The 16,240-nt window shown below is 46.5% G+C and overlaps 1 protein-coding gene and 1 long non-coding RNA gene across 4 annotated transcripts in view; one reads left to right on the plus strand and one right to left on the minus strand.

The window, feature by feature from the left end:
- The window catches only part of ZBTB7C (zinc finger and BTB domain containing 7C), a 317,489-nt gene that overhangs the window by 226,625 nt on the left and 74,624 nt on the right, over window positions 1-16,240 (plus strand). The window lies entirely within an intron of this gene.
- Window positions 1-16,240, minus strand: part of LOC141131720 (uncharacterized) — a 112,194-nt gene that overhangs the window by 81,279 nt on the left and 14,675 nt on the right. Inside the window, exon 2 of the long non-coding RNA XR_012242808.1 lies at window positions 2,706-2,804. This is a non-coding gene — a long non-coding RNA (uncharacterized lncRNA). The remainder of the gene's footprint in view (window positions 1-2,705; window positions 2,805-16,240) is intronic.

Consider the following 16,240-nt stretch of genomic DNA (forward strand, 5'->3'; position numbering starts at 1 on the left):
AGGTTCAGAAGTATGTAACATACAGAGTGCAAGGCTCAGGGGTATACAATATACAGAGTGCAAGGGTAAGGTGTATGTAACGCACAGAGTGCTAGAGGCAGGAGTATGTAACATACAGGGTGTGAGGGTCAGGAGTACGTAATGTACAAAGTGCAGGGGTCAGGAGCATGTAATGTACAGGGTGCAGGGGTCAGGAGTATGCAATGTACAGGATGCAGGGGTCAGGAGTACGTAATGTACAGAGTGCTAGGTTCAGGAGTATGTAACGCACAGAGTGCAAGGCAGTCGCGGTGAGTTCATAAGGGCACACGGGCACCGCCCCCTCTCTCCTGCCACCCCCTCTAGCACCAATAGATAGATTTGCCGAATCTATCTATGGCCGCTGCTGCCACCCCCTATTCATGCGCTGGCCCCTTTTCGGGCACGGGGCGCCTGAATTACAGCGGCTGGGGGGGGGGGAGTTTTTGAAGCACCTGATTAGAGCCATAGGCTCTAATAGGCATCAAAAAAGGTAACCTGTGAGAGCCATGCTAAACCGCCTCTCCACCAATCAGGTGCTCGGATCTGTTACCCTGAAACGACAGGCGCTGTGATTGGACGCCTATCAGGCATCCAATCATAGCAGAGGACGGGAGGAGAGGACGGGAGAAGACATCGAAGAGCATCGAGGAGCTGTCTCACCAAGACAGGGTAAGTGCAGGTGGCAGGCGGGGGAAACGCTGGAAGCATTTGATATGGCACACTGGCAGAATTTGATATGGTACAGTGGGAGCATTTGATGGGGTACAGTGGGAGCATTTGATGACACAGTGGGAGCATTTGATATGGCACAGTGGCTGCGTTTGATGGGCACAGTGGCTGCGTTTGATGACACAGTGGCGGCAATTGATGGGCACAATGGCTGCATTTGATGGCACAGTGGCTGTGTTTGATGGTACAGTGGCAGCAATTGATGGGCACAGTGGCTATGTTTGATGGGCACAGTGGGTGCGTTTGATGGCACAGTGGCAGCAACTGGTGGGCACAGTGGCTGCGTTTGATGGTATAGTGGCGGCAATCGATGGCACAGTGGCTGCGATTGATGGTACAGTGAGGCTGCAATTGATGGGGGTTTTTTTACAGAATTTTTCAGTTTGTTTGCGCCCCCCCAAAAATTTTGAGCACCAGACGCCACTGGTGCAAGGGTGAGGAGTATGTAATATACAGAGTGTAATGGTCAGAAGTATGGGCGTATGTAATGTACAGAGTGCGCAAGAACAAAGTCCCCTTTCTGCCCTGAGCCCACCTGCTAAACTAATGGGGCCCGGGAAACTTTAATAAAAAATGCTGGGAACTGCGGCCCGCAGTAATACTCTGCCTGCACCCCATGGAGAGTAAAAAGTCCCCTCTCTGCCCCTGGGCCCCCCAACTGGACTAATGGAGTCTGGGCCCAGTACAGGAGGTCTAACCCCCCCCCCCCCCCCCCCTTGGCAGCCCTGCATACAGTAACGACACAAAATACATTATTATTGAAAATACAGAATAGTTTCCCTTTATGTTTATTAAAGTAGATGTAAACCCTAAATGAATGACATGAGATTTTAGTAAATGCATTTACTAATATACAAAAATTCACATAATATTTTGTTGTGTTGTTTAATTGGTGCCCAAAGAATGTTCAGGCTACTGCCAAGGCAACACAATACAATGTAACCTCCTTAGTTTCAAGGCCTGTGTGCTTCAGGCAGCATTCAGGTTGCATATTTCAATGTAACAACTGGCACACATTGCTATTCACTACCCGCTCAAGGACTGCCCCTATTTCACTTGCCGTCTCGATTTGATGAACACTTTTTTTTTGCGAATACTTGAGTAAAAAGTAAAAAAAAAAACAACAACATATGTATCCCTTATGATATTTTAAAGCAAACAATGTAAGTATCCTAAATCTGTTTAGTTGCCACACTATCTGAAAGTTGAGCTTAGGCTACAAAATGGGGATAGATTTAGGGCATTTTTATTATTATTATTCTTTTCCCCACTAGTAATGGTGGCGATCAGTGATTTTTAGCAGGACTGCGACATTGCGGCGGACAGATCGGACACTTTTGACACTTTTTTTGGGAACACTGACATTTACACAGCGATCAGTGCTATAAAAATGCACTGATTACTGTATAAATGTCACTGGCAGGGAAGGGGTTAACACTAGGGAGCGATCAAGGGGTTAAATGTTTTACCTAGGGAGGTGTTTCTAAATGTGGGGGGGAGGGGACTGACTGGGAGTACAGACAGATCGCTGTTCCCGATCACTAGGAACAGACGATCACTCTGTACTTCCCTGTCAGAACGGGGATCTGTTTGTTTACATTGATCAGATCCTTGTTCTGGCTCTCTGGGGAGCGATGGCAGGTGGCTGGCGGAAATCGCGGCGGCCGGCCACGCGCACCGGCTCCCCCGCCACGCTGCGGGTGCGCGCATGTGCTGTAGCTGTTAAAAGGGGCCACCATACAGCTACGGCGATTCGCGGGAACGAGCCGACCTGCCGCCGTATAATGACGGAGGCTGCTCGGCAAGTAGTTAATGACGAAAGGTGGAACTTTTTAAAAACTGATACTATTGCTGTGTATAGTGACATGTCAGGAATGTAGGTAGAGTTGTAAATTTAAAATACACAACAGTAAAATCAGTTTGTATATGTAATAAAACATGCTTGTTATACTCACTGTGGAACCTAAGGGGTTAATCCTCTGCATTGTGTAAAAAGGCTGTTTGATCCTGTCTTCTCTGATGCTCCCCTTCTTCCACAGTCCCCAATCCACCTGCTGATAGAACAGAGCATTAGGGGACAAGCTGCACATGCTCAGTTTGGTGTGTGGTGTGCATGTGATCAGCACAGGTCCAATCAGCACTGTCCAGACAGAGGGCCAGGGGTCCTGCAGCCTCATAGGACAGTCAGAGGAGAATGAAAACTCCTCCTACAAGCTTTAACCAGACACTGATACATACCTCCCAACATTTTGAGATGGGAATGAGGGACACCTATCAACAAAAGTATGCAGGCATAGGACACACCCATTGCCACGCCCCCTTAAAGGTGAATTCTACAAAAAAACAAGATTGGTTAAACCCACAAGTGCTTTTTTTTTACCACTACTATTTCTTTATATTGGCTTATGGAATTTACAAATGCAGCAATTTAGAAATCAGATGAAAGGTTTAGTGCTGGAAAACACATTTTAACAGATAAAAAGTGCATTTTATATCCAACTATATAGATCAGACCAAAATGAAGGACAATTGAGGAGGAATGAGGGACAGAGGGACATTGCTCCAAATCAGGGACAGTCCCTCGAAATCAGGGACAGTTGGGAGCTATGCTGACAGAAGTCACAAGACTGCTATATACTGCTGATAAAAAAAGTATTTAGCAGTTTCTTTTTACTAAAACTATTGCATGTTCTGTGTACTGTGGGAGACCAGATATAGTGAATGCAGGGTCCTGGGTTTAGTAACTGCTGGTGTGCCCTGGGAGGAGACAGCACAATGAAAGGGGTGGGCCAGGGACAGTCAGGTTTTGAAGGAGAGAGAGAGCTCTCTATAAGAAGCACACTATAAGAAGCTCACAGTGTGCAGTGACATCAGAATAAGCGACTTTAGTACAGGAGAGGAACCTATACAGGTGTGAAAGACTGGAGTTCAGCACACAGTGACACCATACAATCAATGTAAACACCATTTCACCATTTCATTGCAGGGAAATGTCAATAGACACCTCAGATCAGGGGATGGCTTGCACAGGGCATGCTGGGCCATGTGGTTCTCCAGCAACTTGGCCCCCCTGGAGCTCACATGCAGAGCTGAGCCTGATGACAGCGTATTGTGTTTTTCCGCCGATCCTGGCCGCACACTCTCTCTCCAGCTCTGCTTTCCTGTCTGCCAGATAAAAGTCAAGGCCTAGGGGCTTGGCCCGGTCTCTCTGTGTTTTCTTCGTTTTGCCCATTTGTTGGGGTCAAGACCAGAACAAATTGTGATCTCACAGAACTGAAAAAATCAGAGATGAGGAAGGAGTTCCAGAATATGTGGTTTACCCGGCCTTATCTATTTGTCCCCACGCCGGCCACAAAATTCCTGTGTGCTGGAAATAAAATATGGGTGGGTGGGATATTACAATTATGGGTTGGACAAAATTACAGCTCTATCTTCCCCAGTGTCATTATCACTTCCAGTTTAAATCATACGATAAATATTTCATAACATCCTCCTATTAAAGTATCCAGTCGAAGAAATTGGCTTTATTAAAGTCCAACTGAACTTTCAGTTGAAATCAGCTAAATGTATCCCAGGTTCATTAAAGCAGAGATCTCCAACCTCTCCAGCCATGCAGAAAACAAGCCCTCCACAGACCTTGGGGGTGGGGTTGGTTGGTCGGTGCAGCCCGTCACTTGGGAAAGGGAGGAGATCGGGTTGGTTGGTCAGTGCAGCCTGTAACCTCAAGGGAGGAGGGGGTGCAGCCTCAGTGTCACCAGCGCTTTGAGATCCTGCTCCTGGCCTGGCTCTCCTTCCTCCACTTCTCCGTGACCACAGAGAAGGAAAGGAGTAGTGGTACTAAGAGGAGGGGAGCGGGCTTTGAGATCTTGTCCCTGGCCTAGCTCTCCTTCCTCCCCTTCCCCTTCTTCATGACCACAGAGAGGAAAGGGAACAGTGGTGCTAGGAGAAGGGGATTGGGCACACTCTGGAGGTCTTAGGGTGGCAGTGCAGGTTGTTCTGGCTCGCTCTGCTTGCCACCAACCCTTCCGCTGTGTGGCCCGGTGTCTTGCCGAGAAAGTTCCCCCGGCGGATAAGGACCCCCCTGTACTGCGCAAGCGCTGCGTTTGCGCAGCGCTTGCGCAGTACGAACGACTAAGGAGCCGCCGAAAATAGCCAAAGCTGAAAACCTTCAATCAGCTGTACACAGCGCCTGCGCCCTGGGTCCAGGTTCAAGCCCCACCATCCAAGTGGACCTAGAGGGAGAATAAAAAAGTGCCGAGCGAAGTGAGGCCGTGCCCGAAGCGTGGCGAGGGGCCCTCTTACAGGCGCCGTGTACAGCTGATTTACAACTATTCGGCTTTGCCTATTTCTGCCGGCTCCTACTGCGCAAGCGCTGCGCCTGCACAGTAGAGGGGGGTCCTTACCCGCCGAGGGGAACTTTCTCGACAGAACACCGGCTCCCAGCAAGCCAGGCACCAGGAAACCAGTCTGTAGCCTGGGGGTTTGGGAGCCCTGCATTAAAGCAAAAGTTGTGCAAAGTCTTAAAGTTAGTTTTATTTAGAAAACAGCCTCAATCTGAGTAGAAAAACCTGTCTCCCGCTATGCTGCAGAGAAGGACCCTTGCTTTTTGTAGGGAAACAGTGGTCTTTCTGTAGAGGTCCCTCTGCTCAGGCAGATATAGAGCAAGAACTTTGCTGATAGGAGAGATGAAAGTCTGACTCAGCATCAAAGGCATCTCTTTCCTAAAACAGAAGTTAAACTTACAGATCTATGCTTATTTGGGTTAAGCAGAGGTTGGAGGAACCCTGGAGAGACCAGGTTAGCAACCACAGAGGATGGGACCCTGTTAACCATGCGGATTGTGAGTAATACCCTTCTCTAGCTCCCCTTATTGGGTTGAGCAATAGTCTACAGTTGGACCACTATAAATAGGAGAGTCGGGAGGAGTTTGAAAAGTTGGTGGTGGTGGAATCGAGAAATCAGACAAAGAGGACAAGTGTCCCTGGTTTAGACCTCCATGGGAATACAGGGGCCTCACCAGCAGAGGCCATGTAGTACACCAAACCATGTCTTTCGCTTCTGGGAAATCTTTCTACCCCTAATTGGGTCAGACGAAGGTAGCTGGAGGACTATTTGATATTGACCATTGTGGGCAGAGGATGTGACTTTCTGAAACTAATCCAAAACTTTAATTAAGTTATGCTGTGCCCTTCAGGTATCTATGATGATCTCTGTGATCATTTAGGTGTTAGTCTTCAAGTTCAGGTTCAGCAAAACAAGAAAAAGGAGAACTTAGAGTTATACTCTTCTTTGCCTATTAAGGTGGATGGCCTATACCTTGGGAACCTTGTGTGGACATCATTGGATGGCCACGCCCCATGCCTATATGAGAGGCGCCGAACAGCGGGGTCTGATATGGATTTTGGGGGGGACCCCACGTCGTCTTTTTAAAATTTTGGCCTGGGGGCCACTCTGAATTCATACCAGACTCTAAGTGCCTGTTATTGGAACTGGGGGGGAACCCCATGCCATTTTTTTCGCAGATTTTTTTTCCCAGGCAAATTATTATTTTTTCAATTCAGCTTTCAGCGGGGGAACCCTGCTAACAGCTGATGACCCATCGGTTGCTAAGGATGCGGCGGCCAGCTTCCTGGCTCCCTGCTTAGCAACAAGCTATATACAGTGGTAAAGTAAAAACAGCAAAATGCAAAAAATCAAAAATCGCATCACAACGCACCATTTGAGTTTCTGGCGCAGCTCCATTGAAATCTATTAGCCGCAAATCGCAGGAAAAAAAGTCCCCAACCCTTTCCAAAAACGCACTGGCCACAAAACACATATATGTGAACTAGTACTATTGGAAACCATATTAAATGGACTGTAGTGCGTTTCTGCAAACTGCAAAGCGCACTAAAAAACACACAGGTGTGAACGTAGGGTGAATCAGTCTCTTCCATGCCTATTAGGTGGATGGCCTACACTAAGGTGACCAGATTTTTAAAATGAAATCCAGGGACATACAGTGGCTTGCGAAAGTATTCAGCCCACTTGAACTTTTCAACCTTTTGCCACATTTCAGGCTTCAAACATAAAGATATAAAATTTTTATTTTTTGTGAAGAATCACCAACAAGTGGGACACAATTGTGAAGTGGAACGAAATCTTTTGGATTTTTTAAACTTTTTTAACTAATAAAAAAATGAAAAGCAGGCGTGCAAAATTATTCGGCCCCCTTGCGTTAATACTTTGTAGAGCCACCTTTTGCTGCGATTACAGCTGCAAGTCGCTTGGGGTATGTCTCTATCAGTTTTGCACATCGAGAGACTGAAATTCTTGCCCATTCTTCCTTGCAAAACAGCTCGAGCTCAGTGAGGTTGGATGGGGAGCGTTTGTGAACAGCAGTTTTCAGCTCTTTCCACAGATTCTCGATTGGATTCAGGTCTGGACTTTGACTTGGCCATTCTAACACCTGGATACGTTTATTTGTGAACCATTCCTTTGTAGATTTTGCTGTATGTTTGGGATCATTGTCTTGTTGGAAGATAAATCTCCGTCCCAGTTTCAGGTCTTTTGCAGACTCCAACAGGTTTTCATCCAGAATGGTCCTGTATTTGGCTGCATCCATCTTCCCCTCAATTTTAACCATCTTCCCTGTCCCTGCTGAAGAAAAGAAGGCCCAAACCATGATGCTGCCACCACCATGTTTGACAGTGGGGATGGTGTGTTGAGTGTGATGAGCTGTGTTGCTTTTACGCCAAACATATCGTTTTGCATTGTGGCCAAAAAGTTCGATTTTGGTTTCATCGGACCAGAGCACCTTCTTCCACATGTTTGGTGTGTCTCCCAGGTGGCTTGTGGCAAACTTTAGACGAGACTTTTTATGGATATCTTTAAGAAATGGCTTTCTTCTTGCCACTCTTCCATAAAGGCCAGATTTGTGCAGTGTACGACTGATTGTTGTCCTATGGACAGACTCTCCCACCTCAGCTGTGGTTCTCTGCAGTTCATCCAGAGTGATCATGGGCCTCTTGGCTGCATCTCTGATCAGTCTTCTCCTTGTCTGAGCTGAAAGTTTAGAGGGACAGCCAGGTCTTGGTAGATTTGCAGCGGTCTGATACTCCTTCCATTTCAAAATGATCGCTTGCACAGTGCTCCTTGGGATGTTTAAAGCTTGGGAAATCTTTTTGTATCCAAATCCGGCTTTAAACTTCTCCACAACAGTATTACGGACCTGCCTGGTGTGTTCCTTGGTCTTCATGATGCTCTCTGCGCTTTCAACAGAACCCTGAGACTATCACAGAGCAGGTGCATTTATACAGAGACTTGATTACACACAGGTGGATTCTATTTATCACCATCAGTCATTTAGGACAACATTGGATCATTCAGAGATCCTTCTGCAGTGAGTTTGCTGCACTGAAAGTAAAGGGGCCGAATAATTTTGCACGCACCACTTTTCAGTTTTTTAATTGCTAAAAAAGTTTAAAATATCCAATAGATTTCGTTCCACTTCACAATTGTGTCCCACTTGTTGGTGATTCTTCACAAAAAATTAAAATTTTATATCTTTATGTTTGAAGCCTGAAATGTGGCAAAAGGTTGAAAAGTTCAAGGGGGCCGAATACTTTCGCAAGCCACTGTATATTCTTTTTTACTAGTAATGGCAGCAATCGATGACTCTTTGCCCATCCCTGCTGCCGCCGCCCGCCTCACAGCCTGTCAAGTTTAAAGCCCCATACACACTATCAGATTTTCTGCTGAGTTTTTCCTTCAGATTTACCAAAACCATATAATATGAGGTCAAAACTTAGGAGTTTCAATTTGTATGCAATCAGGCAGGCCCTTGCACTACATGGTTTTGGTAAATCTGAAGACAAAAATCAACAGAAAATCTGATAGTGTGTATGGGGCTTTACTCTTCGGGCCCCGGCTACTACTGGGTGGGGAGCAGAGGAAGATCACTCCACCAGGGAAGGCAAGGAGATAAGCAGGCAGGCGGCTGGCCGGGACTTGAGCCAAGGCAGAAGAACATGCGAGTGGAGCTGAACGGGCATGCGCCCAAAACTGAAGAAATAGTCCCTCCGCTCCGACCAGCACATGATCATCAGAAAGGGGTACAGATAATGGAAAAAAATAAACCCCCATAAGCTAGTAGGAGCGGCAGAGGAGGGAGGGGTGCAATTCAGATTTTTTTCTATTTATTCTGCACTAGCTGTCTTTGAAATTGCCCCAGCCCCTGTTCAAATCCAATTCGGGGACAAAACTGGGGACAGACTTGGTCCGGGGACAGTGTCCGCAATCCAGGGACTGTCCCCAGAAACCGGGGATGTCTGGTCACCCTAGCTTACACCTAGGGAACCTTGTGTGAACCACAGCTTAGTGAGAGGTGGCGTTGCGCTGGTGAGCTCCAGCATGCTGGTATAGATGGTCCCCTGTCTGCACCCTGAATCCAGTAGACCGACGGACTCAAGGCCGGGTAGTTGGTGGGACCCTGGAGGGACCAGGTTGGCAACCACATTAGATGGGTATCTAGCAGACTGGGAGTTCCCTGGTAGACCTGCAGGCCGTAAGTAGTGAGCCGTGCCTGGAATGGAGGTCACCTAAGTTCCCGGCAATTATGTTCCTGTGCATAGGCCCTCTAGTGCAGGAACTGGCTTATAAGCCACTGTTAGGGAGTCCTACATGCAGTATATTGCTTTCTAATGTCAAGTCTTGCAGTATAACCATACAGGTTATGTTATTTTTGGGATTTGTGATGGAATGAGGCATGTGAATCCTTTTTTTAAGAAGATATTACTGTCAATGTCAAATCTAAAATAGTTTTTATTTTTAACAAATGGTCAATGTTTATAAAACCTGGGATTGTCCCTGACAACCAAAAGCAGTTGACAACCATGCTACTGCTACCCCAAGCTGGGCATTGCTCTCAAATAAGCACCCTCCTTTCTAATCGCTCCGCACTGTGATACATCAGACTAGTGAAGTCTGTCAGTTTAGAGATCTGTACCCGATATACCCAAATACCGCGTACAGTAAGCTACAGCCAGGAACCTCATACGCTCCACTGAGCATGAAAAATTCAATAAAGTCTTCATTTCGGCAATTACCAGCATCAGACAAATTGTAATGGAAGGATTGTTTCTACTATTATGTAATTGCGGATTTTATTCCAGAATGTCGCTTCTCCATTACAGACAGAGCTGACGAGATGATGTCATATTTCGAACTGAGCGTTAAATGATTAATTTGAAATCAGGAATTCACAAAAAAACAACATGTCACACGGAGATGTACTCATTCCCAGCTCATTATCGGCTGATATACTCACTCTACTTTATCATTACCAGCTGATTCAGAGTAAGGCTAAATTTCACCCCCGTATTCCTGAACCTCTCCCACTGCAATGTCCACTGTGACCACAGATCTTACTTGTGTTAATGTGTTTATTGACATGACACATTGGCGTGTGTTAAGGTGCACTGCATTAAGGCTGTCAGTAATTTTGTATGGGCTGGCAGTGGACCTTAGCCCTTTTTACGTCAGTGTAATGAATATGTGTGGCGCCAGGGTGGGACACCGCACATAGGCATCCATGGGGCTCACTGCACACTCCCAGCATACTGACTGAGCTGTTATCGAGAGTTCACGGTCACTGTTTGCAACCAGGAGCCAACGACAGCCAATCACATTAAGCATGTGATCCGGAAGCCGTCTCCACCTCCCAGCCTTAACACCCCCTTAAAGGGCTGTTGGGAAGCAGTGGGAAGGGGTAAAATACAAAAAATGGACACTTTTTTTTTTTTAATGCGGCGCACCACAATGCCCTAAACAGGAGTGGCTATGCCTCCTAGGATAATGCACAAGGCTGGTGCGCCCTCTTTTTGTTCTTGTTTTTGTGGCCACGCCTCCACCTGCTGTTCCCCAGGCCACGCCAGGGCTCACTATCCAATGACATGAGCCATTTTCCCTTTGCTTTTCCCTGTCCACCTTCCGTGAGGTCTATTGTTATTGCGTGATGTATGTGACATAAGGAGAGAGTTTGGGACTTTGTGTGAAGCAGGCGGCCAAATTGAACAAGAAGAACAAAGGGTGACTGGTGGGTATAAAATAATTTTATACCCACCAGTCACTCTTTGTTCATCTTGTTCAATTCGGCTGCTTGCTTCACACAAAGTCCCAAACTCTTTCCTTAAGTCAATTCAATAGGGATGGAGGCACTTGACGGTTCATGTCTTGGCCTCATATAAAGTCCCAAACCCCCCTTTTTTCCTTAATGTGTGATGTATGTGTTTGTTTACTTCCCATATCCTTATCCATATTCCTTATCCATTTATATTGTTTATTAGTTACCATATCCCAAGATAGTACAATCGAGTGGATCCTGAGGAAGTAGCTTATATGTGAAACGCGTCGATCCATTACGATTTGCAGAGTGTTCACTATACATTTAATATTGGTGTTTCTGATGGATGTGGTTTTCAATTGTAATGTACAAATAAAGCTGTATTTTACTTTTAGGTTTACTAGTTGTTGGCATATTATAAATCCCCATATTCCGGTCGTTCTATGGGTCGATTGGAGACTGAGGAAATGCTCTCTCCTTCCTGCAGCAGACTGATGACATCATCTGTCACGTACCTGACTGGAGACTGAAATGACGAGATTGGCCTCTCTTGTATCTCCAGCCCAGGTCCCGCTGAAGGTGGAACAGAGGATACAGAGGGACAGGAGGAACATGAGTGTCGACAGGTTTTGATAGGAGTGCTTGCAGCAGGAGTTGCAGATCCTGACAGGCTGGCAGAACATCAGGTCAGGAACAGTAGCTGTGCATGAGATCTAGCCGAAGTAAAAAAAGGGGCGCTCCACACAGGCTGCGGTTTTCAGATGTGAGGCTTGTCAGAACTCCCAGCAGGCTTGAGACAGGAACTCACTGTGATGAGCAGAGTTGATACAGATGACAGCCGGATAGACACATTAACCAGATTTGAGAGCAGAGCCAGGAACAGCAGCATGATCTTTAGGGATAGCCAGGGTTCAGTAGCAGGCGGGCAGTGAGGTACCGAGTCATAAGATAGATATGTGATCAAAAACAGGGCCGCGGCGACAGAAGAGAGACAGGATCCAAGTTCAGGTCAGACGCAAGCCGGGTCAGCAACAAGGGAACAAGCAGAGTACTAGCAGGACCCAGGGAACAGCTGAAAGACCAGTCAGCACTGGAGCATGAGTAGGTGCCCGTCTGACGCCAACATGCACTGAGTGCGCACCCGTGCGCATGTGCCCATGAGCATTCCTGTGCGCGCCTAGTCACCATTCTGCTGTGAATTCTGCACGCATATGCATTTCTGTTAGCCAAACGTCTGGTAGTCATTCTGTGAAATCATCTCATGTCAAAAGGCCAACAAACAAAAATTCCAAGCTCACTTACCAGCCACCCTGCAACAGACCGAATTGACCTGTCTAACAGTTCACTTTAAAAACAGGCGTTTAGTTTGCACAAACATGCGTAAGCTGCAGCGGCCACATCACGGCACCCCAATGTACTGAAGTTCTAACTCTATCATTTTGAGAGTCTCTTGAGTTGGAGCACATATATAATAAAGAATAGATTAAGTGCAGGTATGCCTCCCTCCCGGGAATTTAACCCTCCCTAAAGGCACAGGGACGCATTGGACACCCAGCAATAGCACAATGGCAGCCAAGGTGTCCAGTGCACCCCCTCACCAATTCACCAACAGTACAAACAAATGGCAACCAACCCAACCTATAACTGGCTTTTGCAGCATTGAGCACATGGAAGGAAAAGGGGTGGGCTCCCTCCAGGCATACCAGCTCTTAACCACTTGCTGACCGTGCTATAGCAAAATGACGGCTACAGCGCGGTCAGCCAGTTCTGGGAGGGCGTCACATGACATTCTCCCGTAATCATGCCCAACGCACGCCCGCTGCGGCGCATGGATGGCATGATCTGTGATTGCTGTGTTTTCTGGACACAGCTGATCACAGATCGGGGTAAAGAGCCAATCACAGTGGCTTTTTACCATGTGATCAGCTGTGTCCAATCACGATGTAAACACACTTGCTGGTTAGCAACATTCCTTTCCTCGTGCTGTCATGGCGTGAGGAGAGGAGAGAGCCGATAACCAGCTAGTGTGAAAGGGGACATCTCCATTGATTATCAGGGCACCTTTTATAAGTGTCCTGATGATCAGTGCAGCCCCAACAGTGCCCATCAGTGTGCCGCCCATCTGTGCGGCCTTTCAGTGCCCATCAGTGCTGCCTATTAGTGCCCATAAGTGCCACCTATTAGTGCCCATCAGTGCCGCCTATCAGTGCCACATATCAGTGCAGCCCCGTCAGTGCCTAACAGTGCCACCTCATCAGTGCAGCCTATCAGTGCTGGCTATCAGTGGCCATCAAAAGAAACAAGGGGGGGGGGGCGCCTCTCTAAGTGTAGTATTAAAACAGTATCATTTATTGCACAAGATAAAAACACTTACAAGATATAAGTGGGAGTCATGCTCGTCATAAGTATGTAGTCCTGGCAGTTCTACTGCATCCCACAGGCTCCTTGCACTATCTGGGTAGCTGGGAAAGTTACCCAACTACCTGGATCATGCGAGGAGCCTGTGGGAGCCTGTGGGACGCAGTGTGCAATAAATGATACTGTTTTAATGCTATACAGATAGATGCCCCCCCCCCTGTTTCTTTTATATGTTTTGCACAGTTGCTGGACACACTCTGAGGATGGCTGCCTCTTTTTAAATCACCCCCTTACTGTGGTTCACCTTTGTTTTTACCTAAGGACTGAATAATCAAATGTACATTATTACAAACTAAGGGTATGGCCTTCTGGAGCGCCAGATACCCAATTTACCTTCACTTTATTAGTGCCCATCAGTTACACTTATCAGTGCTGCCTATCAGTGCCCATCAGTGCCGCCTCATCATTGCCCACCAGTGCAGCCTATCAGTGCTGCTTATCAGAAGCACATACTCTTGCACACAGGTGTGTAAGCTAGATGATCCCAAAGGTTAAGAAAGGACAATGGATTTCGGCCTTGCTGCTCTCCAGGATGGGATTATCCTAGTAGTAAATGATAAGAAAAAAAAGAGAGCGCACCAGCCTAGTGCATTATCCTAAGGTAAATTTATTAGTAAAAACAAGATAAAAATCTACTCACAAAGGGAGGAAGAAAAAATCGCACTATATACAGTAACAAAGCGATTGGTCCACTGGTAGCGGTCTCAAAGTCCTAGGAAGAGGACGTACGAACCACCGCCGGCTAACGCGTTTCGAAGGTGTCCCTTCTTCATCAGAGCCTTGTCAGTGCTAGTACGTTGGGGTGTTAGCTTTCCAAAATGGGGTCATTTTGTGGGCTTTTCCATTGTCCTGGTGCTCCAGGGCCTTTGTATAGTAGCTATAGCGCTAGTGTTAAAATGGTCAGAAGTTTGACACCGCTCTTCATACAGCATCTGCTGTGCTGACAATCACATTAGATGCAGTCACTGGCTCCTCCTCCCGACGTGTTGCGTCACATGTCACTTGATTTTCAAACTGTAAAAGTTTGGATTTTCCATCACTTTCTGCCTTAGGTCACCAATGGCCACCAGGACAAATAGAAAGGGTCAATCACTCCACGAATCTGTAGGATCTCAAATTATAGAGATCTTAAAGGCTTGTTGCATTCGCCTGCCGGCATCTGTGATCTCCACCTGGGCAGCCTATCAGTGCTGCTTATCAGTGCCCATCAGTCCTGCCTCATCAGTGCCCATCAGTCCTGCCTCATCAGTGCCCATCAGTGCTGCCTATTAGTGTCCATCAGTGCCGCCCTTATCACCTTAAATCAGTGAAGAAGAAAAATGACCTGTTTGCAAAATTTTATAACAAACTATGAACGATTTTTCTTTTTTCAAAAAAGTTTTTTTTTTGTTTGCTTAGCAAAAAATTAAAAACTCAGTGGTGATTGAATACCACCAAAAGAAAACTCTATTTGTGTGAAAACAATGATAAAAATGACATTTGGGTACAGTGTAGTATGACCGCGCAATTGTCATTCAAAGTGTGACAGCGCTGAAAGCTGAAAATTGGCCTGGGTAGGAAGGGGGTGAAAGTGCTCGGTAGGCAAGTGGTTAATCTATCCCTTATTTTATATGTGCTCCAACTCAGGAGACTCTGAAAATGATAGAGTTAGGACTGCAGTACCAACTGGGGTGCCGTGACAGGGACGCTGCAGCTTACACCTATATTTGCAAATTTTTGTTTGTTGTCTTTTGCAGGGCTGGTGCAAGGATTTTTGACACTCTAGGTCAGTGATGGTGAACCTTGGCACCCCAGATGTTTTGGAACTATATTTCCCATGATGCTCATGCACTCTGCAGAATAGTGGAGCATCATGGGAAATGTAGTTTCAAAACATCTGGGGTGCCAAGGTTCGCCATCACTGCCCATTGGCTCCACCCCTTTGCCCTGCCCATGTGGCAGAAGGCGTCGCTATACAGGAAGCATTGGCTCTGCCAGGAAGCACCTCTAATTACACTACTGGTCGGACTGAGTTAGTTACATGCTGCACCCTGCAGAGCATGCAGACGTGGAGGGAAACAAGCGGCCGGGCGCCCCTAGGCAGCAGTGCGCCCTAGGCGGCTGCCTAGTTTTCCTAGTGGTAGCACCGGCCCTGGTCTTTTGACGTGCGTCGCCCTTCCATGTGTTTCTTGCTGCAAAGGCCAGTTATAGGATGGGGTGGTTGCCATTTGTTTGTACTGATGACATCATCTCAGCCAAGGCAAAGTCACTTTCCCAGGGGTGGGGGGCTCAAGGATAGGTTTTTTTTTTTTTTTTTTTATGATAAAAAGGTAGAATTTTCGGAACAGGAATTTATTTTATTTTCTTATATTAAATTGTTAAATTCTAAATAATAATGTGATTCGGTAATGCCGACATGGACCTTACTGATTAGAGAGATGTGTGCATTCTAAAGATAGGCCCACTTTAATTAAAGGGGAGATAGAATACCTTAAACAAAAACAAAAAAAAGCAAGAACTCATGAAACATTTACAATATACACATGTTTATCTCCATAAAGCCTACTATTGGTTCAAACAATGGGTCCTCCAGAGAACTCCATGACAGCTGCACTCTCTGCACCCCCCCCCACACTAGAGAAGCCTCATAGCTACCTGGTAGCTTGTATGCCGAGGAGGTAGGTGGGGATCGCTGCAAGAAACAATATTAGCTAAGGTGTGGAGGCCAGATTAGAAAAAGTTTAATAAAAAAAGTTCAGTTAACCTTTGACCTTTTGATAATCACTTCTGGGCCAGATTTTTTTTGGGTCCTCCCAATTAGTCATTGTGCTTCAGTAAGTAAAGCGCCTACTGTGACTGCCACAGGGATGACAACATAGGTGATGCAAAAAAGAATGATCTTGTACTTTGTTACCAGTAGATATGCACTTCTTTTTCTAAGATAAACTTGCTACAAATGTGGCTAATTTGGATGTATTCATTTATAGCGGC

Source organism: Aquarana catesbeiana, linkage group LG01, assembly GCF_042186555.1.
Source record: "Aquarana catesbeiana isolate 2022-GZ linkage group LG01, ASM4218655v1, whole genome shotgun sequence".
NCBI lineage: Eukaryota > Metazoa > Chordata > Amphibia > Anura > Ranidae > Aquarana > Aquarana catesbeiana.